Raw genomic sequence first — 9,224 nt, 5'->3', positions numbered from 1 at the left:
CATTCGACCCTTTGAGCCAGCACCACCATTCAATGTGATCATGGCTGATCATCCCCAATCAGTACCCCGTTCCTGCCTTCTCCCCATATCCCCTGACTCCGCTATCTTTAAGAGCTCTGTCTAACTCTCTCTTGAAAACATCCAGAGAACCGGCCTCCACCGCCCTCTGAGGCAGAGAATTCCACAGACTCACAACTCTCTGTGTGAAAAAGTGTTTCCTCATCTCAGTTCTAAATGACTTACCCCTTATTCTTAAACTGGTTCTGGACTCCCCCAACATCGGAAACATGTTTCCTGCCTCTAGCGTGTCCAACTCCTTAATAATCTTATATGTTTCAATAAGATACCCTCTCATCCTTCTAAACTCCAGAGTGTACAAGCTCAGCCGCTCCATTCTCTCAGCATATGACAGTCCCGCCATCCCAGGAATTAACCTTGTAAACCTACGCTGCACTCCCTCAATAGCAAGAATGTCCTTCCTCAAATTATTTGACCAAAACTGCACACAATACTCCAGGTGTGGTCTCACTAGGGCCCTGTACAACTGCAGAAGGACCTCTTTGCTCCTGTACTCAACACCTCTTGTTATGAAGGCCAACATGCCATTCGCTTTCTTCACTGCCTGCTGTACCTGCATGCTTACTTTAATTGACTGATGAACAAGGACCCCCAGATCCCGTTGTACTTCCCCTTTTCCCAACTTGACACCATTTAGATAGTAACCTGCCTTCCTGTTTTTGCTACCAAAGTGGATAACCTCACGTTTATCCTCCATGCTTCTGCCCACTCACCCAACCTGTCCAAGTCGCCCTGCATTCTCATAGCATCCTCCTCATAGTTCACACTGGACTTTATCACTTTGTCTTTGGAACTGGAGCGCTACAATTCTGACAACTATATTATAAAATTTAGTTTAGTTTAGTTAGAGATAACCAATTTTAAATTTACACCAAAGCCAATTAACCGACAAACCTGCACGTCTTTGGAGTGTGGGAGGAAACTGAAGATCTTGGAGAAAACCCACGCAGAAGCGCAGAAGGTTAAGGGGGGACTTGATAGAGGTCTTTAAAATGATGAGAGGGATAGACAGAGTTGATGTGGATAAGCTTTTCCCTTTGAGAATAGGGAAGATTCAAACAAGAGGACATGACTTCAGAATTAAGGGACAGAAGTTTAGGGGTAACATGAGGGGGAACTTCTTTACTCAGAGAGTGGTAGCGGTGTGGAATGAGCTTCCAGTGGAAGTGGTGGAGGCAGGTTCGTTGGTATCAGTTAAAAATAAATTGGATAGGCATATGGATGAGAAGGGAATGGAGGGTTATGGTATGAGTGCAGGCAGGTGGGACTAAGGGAAAATAATTGTTCGGCACGGACTTGTAGGGCCGAGATGGCCTGTTTCTGTGCTGTAATTGTTATATGGTTATAGGTCACGGAGAGAACGTACAAACTCTGTACAGACAGCACCCGTGGTCAGGATCGAACCCGGGTCTCTGGCGCTGTGAGGCAGCAACTCTACCGCTGGGCCACCATGCCGCATCTTGTCAGAGTTAAATTCCATTTGCCATTCTTTAGGCACCATCCTCCCAACTGATCTAGATCTTGTTGTAAACTTTGATATGCTTTTCTCTACAAGACCTCAAACATGCATCGTACTGTGGGATAGAGCGATTGTCTCTTCCTTCACAAGAATCCTGCTCCATGTTGCTACATATTTCCCATTTATCACTACTCCCCTTCCTCAAAATAACAGCGTCTTCAATTCATGGAAACAGCCCTGGACACGGTGTAACATCGCAATGCCTGTTGTACGACATCCTGCTTGAGTTGTAAAGCCCTTGATCAGTGAGAAATATATTGAAGATTCACCGTAAAGTCGCGGCAAGAAAGTGAACTTGGTAAGTACTCGAACAGCTGTTATTCCCAATGTTGGAGATCAGAGTTTCACCATTGAGCTAATGAATCCTGCAATGTGTACAGGTGCACATTCCTCCCCCCCCACCCCACACATACCACCGCTCTTTGCAAGGGAGATGATTTGGAAAGCTTTGACAAGGTTATGCAATCAGTCACAGAAGCAAACAGTCTGTCTGCCTCACGCAATGGCAGCTCCACGGTAAATTAGCGAGGCATGGGACGAGGAATCCGAGAGGCTTTTTCAAAGGCTAGATTCAAACGTAAACCATGTTTGGTGGAACAATTGCACAGATTTCCACATGCAGTGAAAAGGTGTGATCAAAAGAGAACCGTGGAAGGAGAGGCAGTCGGGCCAAACACTCCTACCTGTGAGGAGAAGCTACGGAATATAACATTATGGAAATGAACATTCAGGTTTGTGTTGGTGTAATGTGAGATTATGGTGATTGTCCTGCACCAGTTAGTTACCTGAAAGTTGAGGAAACAATGTCACGAGTATTGTTTGATCAGCGGGGGATGCCATCATAAAAGCGGCATGTTAGAAATACAATTAATGAGAAAAAGCTGTAACGCTGTCACTTGTCAACCCGTGAGATATGGACAAGGTGGAATTCATAGTTTGTAGGTCTCTTCTGCAGAAAACTAATAATCCGGCCTTTTTATCTCCTGGTACATTCAACGTAAATCACACTGACTAACCACGCCTTGAGTCAGGTTTACATTCTTCTAGCTGCGTTATTTAGCTATAGTCACAGAGTGATACAGTGTGGAAACTGGCCCTTCCACCCAACTTGCCCATACTGGCCAACATAGAATAGAATAGAATAGTTTCTTTATTGTCATTGTAACATGAACCATGTACAACGAAATTTAAAAATGTCAGCCAGTCAGTGCACCATTCAAACATTTCTAAAAGCTAACGATACATACAAGATAAAATATTAAAAGATAAACAACTAAAATAAATATCACGAAAATAGCACCACACATAAACACCCAACCCTCCATCCTTCTGTCGATTTCACAGTGTACCACAGTCCCTTAGTCTGTATCGCCCCTGCGTTCCTTGGCGGCTACATTTAGTGCTTTTATAGCAGTGGGGTAAAAACTGTTTTTTAGTCTGTTCGTCCTTGTCCTTGTAGATGGACACAAAATGCAGGATTAACTCAGCGGGACCAGCAGCAACTCTGGAGAGAAGCAATGGGTGCTACACTAGTCCCACCTGCCTGTGTTTGGTCCATATCCCTCCAAACCTGTATGTCCTCCTGTCATGTATGTACCTGTCTAAAGGGCCTGTCCCACTTGCGTGTCCTTGGCATGCAAATTACGCGACCTCGTGGTCGAGTTGAGGCGCGACGGTCCAGCGAAGGTCGGGCGCGATTACATGCGTACGCACAGCCGTCTGGAGCGCGTGACGTCATTTGAAGATGGACACAAAGCTGGAGTGACTCAGTGGGACCGGCAGCATCCCTGGAGAGAAGCAATGGGTGATGTTTCATGTCGAGACTCTCCTTCAGTCTGAAAAGAAGGGTCTTGACCCGAAACGTCACCCATTGCTTCTCTCCAGAGATGCTGCCGGTCCCGCTGAGTTACTCCAGTATTTTGTGTCTATCTTCAATTTTCTTGGCCCCGCTCTGGGAGTAGAAGTGTGTGCGGATCCGGACCGCAACGGCCGTGAGCCCCAGGCCGAGTTTGGCGATCGTTTGCCTGCTTCTGCTGTTGTTGGAGGTGAGACGTTGCGTCGAGCCAGGGTCTTGGGCCTGTCCCACTTTGGCCGTCAGTTCCACGACAGGCTGTTGGCGCGCAAAGATTTTGTTCACAACAAAAGATTTCGGAGCCCCGCGCGATGTCGCGCACAACTACATACCCCTCCGCGCTTCTCAGTGGGACCGGCCCCACGCGGCCATACGATGCCTGTACGCCTCAACGCGATCATGAGGTCGCGTAATTTGCGTGCCAAGGACACGTAAGTGGGACAGTCCTTAACTGTTTCTTAAACATTGGGATAGTCCCAGCCTCAACTACCTCCTCTGGCAGCTCGTTCCATACACCCACCACACACTGTGTGAAAAAGTTACCCCTCAGATTACTATTAAATCTTTCCCCCTTCACCTTGAACCTATGTCCTCTGGTCCTCGATTCCCCTACTCTGGGCAAGAGTCTCTGTGTATCTACCCGATCTATTCCTCTCATGATTTTATACACATCTTGTAATTGTTTCAGCAAATATAATTCATACGGTGTCACAATATCAGTTTGTATTTACCACAGTTTTCCTAAGAGTGTAAGAAGGAACTGCAGATGCCGGTTTACACCGAAGATAGACACAAAGTGCTGGAGTAACTCAGCAGGTCAGGCAGCATCTCTGGAGAAATGGAGTAGGTGACGTTTCATAAGTTCATAAGTAATTGGAGTAGAATTAGGCCATTCGGCCCATCAAGTCTACTCCGCCATTCAATCACGGCTGATCAAAAGAGAGCTAGATAGGGCTGTTGAAGATTGTGGAGTCAGGGGATATGGGGAGAAGGCAGGGTAACAGAACAGTGATGATGGGACCAGTTCCCATCCATGTTATATTGTGCATATCTAAATCCCACAAATTCTGACAATTCAGCATCAACATTGAGGTAATGCTCATATTTATAACACCAGCGGGAATATTAAAAGCTGCCACATTATTTAATGGCACTTAAATCAGAATCTGCAACAAACCATACGAGCTGGTAATAGCTGATTTTACCCAAAATACATCGTCAATCTATTCCAATTATTAAACATCTTCTAAAAGGATTAACGCCTGGACATGTAAATGTAACGTTCAACTTAAAAATATATATCTTTGTCACTTGGGATGAATCATTGTTCTGTTTTGTGTAGGAAGGAACTGCAGATGCTGGTTTAAACCGAAGGCAGGCACAAAAAGCTGGAGTAACTCAGCGGGACAGGGAGCATCTGTGGAGAGAAGGAATGGGTGATGTTTCGGGTCGAGACCCTTCTTCAGACTGTTATCAGGCTTCTGAATGGTCCTGCCATAAGCTAGGGTCCTGTCCGATTCACCTCTACCCCATTGCGGACATTGGACTTTGCCACTTTGTCTCTGGGACTAGTGCGCTACAATGCTGACAACTATATTTGTTTAGTTTAGAAATACCGCGCGGAAACAGGCCCTTCGGCCCACCGAGTCCGTCCGCACCGACCAGCGATCCCCGCACACTAACACTACCCTACACACACTAGTGACTATGTACATGAAATACACCAAGCCGATTAACCTGCAAACCTGAACGTCTTTGGAGCATCTCTTAAAGATAGCGGAGTCAGGGGATATGTGGGAGAAGGCAGGAACGGGGTACTGATTGGGCATGATCAGCCATGATCACATTGAATGGCAGTACTGGCTCAAAGGGCCGAATGGCCTACTCCTGCACCTATTGTCTATTGTCTACTGAGTGTGGGAGGAAACCAGAGCACCCGGGAAAAACCCACGCAGGTCACGGGGAGAACGTGCAAACTCCGTACAGACAGCACCCGTAGTCAGGATGGAACCCGGGTCTCCGGCGCTGTGAGGCAGCAACTCTACCGCTGCGCCACCGTGCCGCCCTGCACACTGCATCATTCCCCGTCTTACGCTGAATAGTGCACTTGAGTTTGGTGCATAGTGTGTTGATGTATCGTGCTATGAAGTGAACATATGGCCGGCATGCGCACTTGGCTCCCCAACTGACAGAAGGGGAACATGATTGGGACTCTGCATCCTGTGAGCAGCGACTCCCAGGATATTTCTCTTTCCCGCATGGCCACAAGACGTGATGGGCATGGGCCTTCACGTGTATAACGCCTCCCTCCCTACTGCAGGAGCTCCTCCATCAGTTAATTAAACATGATATAAATCACGGCATGAATTTGTGTCGCCAGATTAATACAGCAGAGCGCGGGGGTAATAAAGAAGCACCTGCATTGTCTGAACGTGAATCGAGAATGTGAAGATCACCCCGTTTGAAATTGGATAGTTTTGAAATGTTCTTTGTGGTCGACCTGTCGCTGTGCTTTGTGCAACTTGAACCCCTGCGCTGTCATCTTCAGCCAAGTCCACCCAGAACTTCCTCAGCTTTCCTCATCAGGTAAACTATCGTTTGGGAGCGTAAGATCAAACCCTTCGACAGACAATGAGGCCTCTCAGAGCCACCCGAGATACAGATAGTGCGTCTGATAAATATCTCATCTTGTTTTGAAGGGGAGGGGGGGCAAATTGTTCTTCGGACAAACGGTTCTGTGCGACCCCGTCTCCTCATGGTTTCAATATGGTTTTATATATATTAATGAAGGAAGATTATTCTTTTGAAGTGATCAATGGTACAGCAGCATCCTGTTAATCCGCAGCAATTACGGTAACAAAAGATGCTTTACAGTTCATGAAGCAACAAAGACCTTCGCAAGTTTGCATTGGAGAGAGGTGGGGTGATGGGGCAACTAAAGTATGCAGGCTGAAGACTCAACACACAAAGGCAAGTGCGATCTCCATGCTCTACAGTAGACAATAGACAATAGGTGCAGGAGTAGGCCATTCGGCCCCTTGAGCCAGCACCGACATTCACTGTGACCATGGCTGATCATCCCCATTCCTGCCTTCTCCCCATATCCCCAGACTCCGCTATCTTTAAGAGCCCTATCTAGCTCTCTCTTGAAAGTATCCAGTGAACCGGCCTCCACCGCCCTATGAGGCAGAGAGTGCTGAGAACTGTATTCTGCACTCTGTATATTCCCATTTGCTCTACCTATTGGACTGGAGTCTGGCTTGATGGCTTTTACGTATAGTATTAGACTTCAGACACAAAATGCTGGAGTAACTCAGCGGGACAGGCAGCATCTCTGGAGAGAAGGAATGGGTGACGTTTCGGGTCAAGACCCTTCTTCAGTTACCCCAGCTGTTTGTATCTATCTTTGGTTTAAACCAGCATCACTAATGATATGATCTGTTTGGATGGCTTGCAATACAAAGTATTGCCCACCGTACCAGGCCATAGCGGTTGGCATCTGTCCATGTGTGAGAGGTGATGGTGTGGCCTTTGACATTGCCCTGCTTGCAGTGGGGAATGTTTCATCTGTGGTCGCATGGCCAGCCGTGACTGACGAGGCTTGTCCTTGGCAGGCAGATACCTCCCACAGCTCCCACCGGTCAAGTTGTCTCGTTTAATTACAGTTTACTTTAGAGATACAGGCGCGTTGGTCGACTGAGTCAGTTCTCTACCCATGTCAATACCCTACCCCCCAATACCATGCGTCCTCTGATTTTGCACACTAATCTCTTGTGGGGGACCTTGACAAACGTCCAGATACACCACAACCACCGAGTCCGCGCCGACCACCGACCCCCCGCACACTAACACTATCCCACACACACAGGGGACAATGTACATTTACACCAAGTCAATTAACCTACAGACCTGGACGTCTTTGGAGTGTGGGAGGAAACTGAAGATCTCGGGGAAAACCCACGCAGGTCACGGGGAGAACGTGCACACTCCGTACAGGCAGCACCCGTAGTTGGGATGGAACCTGTTTCTTTATCATAGTTACTTTTTCACCTATCTTTCATTCATTGTTCTTTATCTCTCCACATCACCGTCTATATCTCTCGTTTCCCTTCTCCCGAACCAGCCTGAAGAAGGGTCTCGACCCGAAACGTCACTCATTCCTTCTCTCCAGAGATGCTGCCTGTCCCGCTGAGTTACTCCAGTTTTCTTGTGTCTATCTTTGGTTTAAACCAGCATCTGCAGTTCCTTCCTCCACGCCACATCCACCTCAGTACAGATGACAATAATAGACAATAGGTGCAGGAGGAGGCCATTCGGCCCTTCGAGCCAGCACCGCCATTCAATGTGATCATGGCTGATCATCCCCAATCAGTATCCCGTTCCTGCCTTCCCCCCATATCCCCTGACTCCGCTATCTTTAAGAGCTCTATCCAACTCTCCCTTGAAAGCATCCAGAGAAGTGGCCTCCACTGTCTTCTGAGGCAGAGAATTCCACAGATTCACAACCCTCTGTGTGTGAATTTTTTTTTTTCCTCATCTCCGTTCCACAGACTCACAACTCTCTGTGAGAAAAAGTGTTTCCTCGTCTCCGTTCTAAATGGCTTACCCCTTATTCTTAAACTGCGGCCCCTGGTTCTGGACTCCCCCAACATCGGGAACATGATATACCTAAACCTAAACGATCAAATTTCAGTGCAGAAGAATAGAAACTCCATAGTTGGTGGGCAAGCTTAACAAAGAGTCCTAGAGTCACACAGCATTGGAAACAGGCCCTTCGGCCCAACTGTCCCACACCGGCCAACATGTCCCATCTACATTCCACCCAACTGCCCGTGTTTATCCCATATCCCTCTAAACCTGCAATGCACCTGTCTAAATGTTTCTTAAACGTTGCAAGATAAGTTTGGGGGATAACATAGTTTGCAATGATCACATTAAATGGCGGTGCTGGCTTGATGGGCCGAATGGCCTACTGCATCTATTGTAATGATTGAAATAAAAGCTTTTCACTGTACCTCGGTACACGTGACAATAAACTAAACTGAACTGATTTAAGTTATAACGTCATAAGTGATAGGAGCAGAATTAGGCCATTCGGCCCATCATGTCTACTCCGCCATTGGCTGATCAATCTCTCCCTCCTAACCCCATTCGCCTGCCTTCTTCCCATAACCCCTGACACCCGTACTAATCAAGAATCTATCTATCTCTGCCTTAAAAATATCCACTGACTTGGCCTCCACAGCCGTCTGTGGCAAAGAATTCCACAGATTCACCGCCCTCTGACTAAAGAAATTCTTCCTCATCTCCTTCCTAAAGGAACATCCTTTATTTCTGAGGCTGTGACCTCTGGTCCCAGACTCTCCCACTAGTGGAAACATCCTCTCCACATCCACTCCATCCAGGCCTTTCACTATTCTGTACGTTTCAATGAGGTCCCCCCCTCATTCTTCTAAACCCCAGCGCGTACAGGCCCAGTGCCGACAAACGCTCATCATAGGTTATAGATAATTTAGCTGTTTAATAGCACATTTATACCAAATGGAAGACTACATGAACTGTTATCCTACAATGTAGTTCTGAGATCATGTCAGATGTTTAAATCTGATGAGCCTTTGTTCTGTAATATCATATTCAGTAACTTAGTAATCAACCCTGAACATGCGAAATAAGCTTCATGTCATTTACGGAGCAATTATATACTTTTTTGATGCTGCAAGTATCATATTTAGTCTGCCTGAACATAATACTTATTGTTCAGTGTAGTTACACATA

At 46.8% G+C, this 9,224-nt stretch overlaps 1 long non-coding RNA gene across 1 annotated transcript; it reads left to right on the top strand.

The window, feature by feature from the left end:
* The first annotated feature begins 1,272 nt into the window (after positions 1–1,272).
* LOC129699233 (uncharacterized) lies at positions 1,273–5,812 on the top strand. The gene is made up of 2 exons (XR_008723808.1): positions 1,273–2,328; positions 4,792–5,812. It is a non-coding gene; the product is annotated as an uncharacterized LOC129699233 (long non-coding RNA).
* The last annotated feature ends 3,412 nt before the right edge of the window (positions 5,813–9,224 follow it).

Source organism: Leucoraja erinacea, chromosome 8 (assembly GCF_028641065.1).
Source record: "Leucoraja erinacea ecotype New England chromosome 8, Leri_hhj_1, whole genome shotgun sequence".
NCBI lineage: Eukaryota > Metazoa > Chordata > Chondrichthyes > Rajiformes > Rajidae > Leucoraja > Leucoraja erinaceus.
Note: the sequence above shows the minus strand (reverse complement) of the source record. Positions and strands in the feature narration are given on the sequence as shown.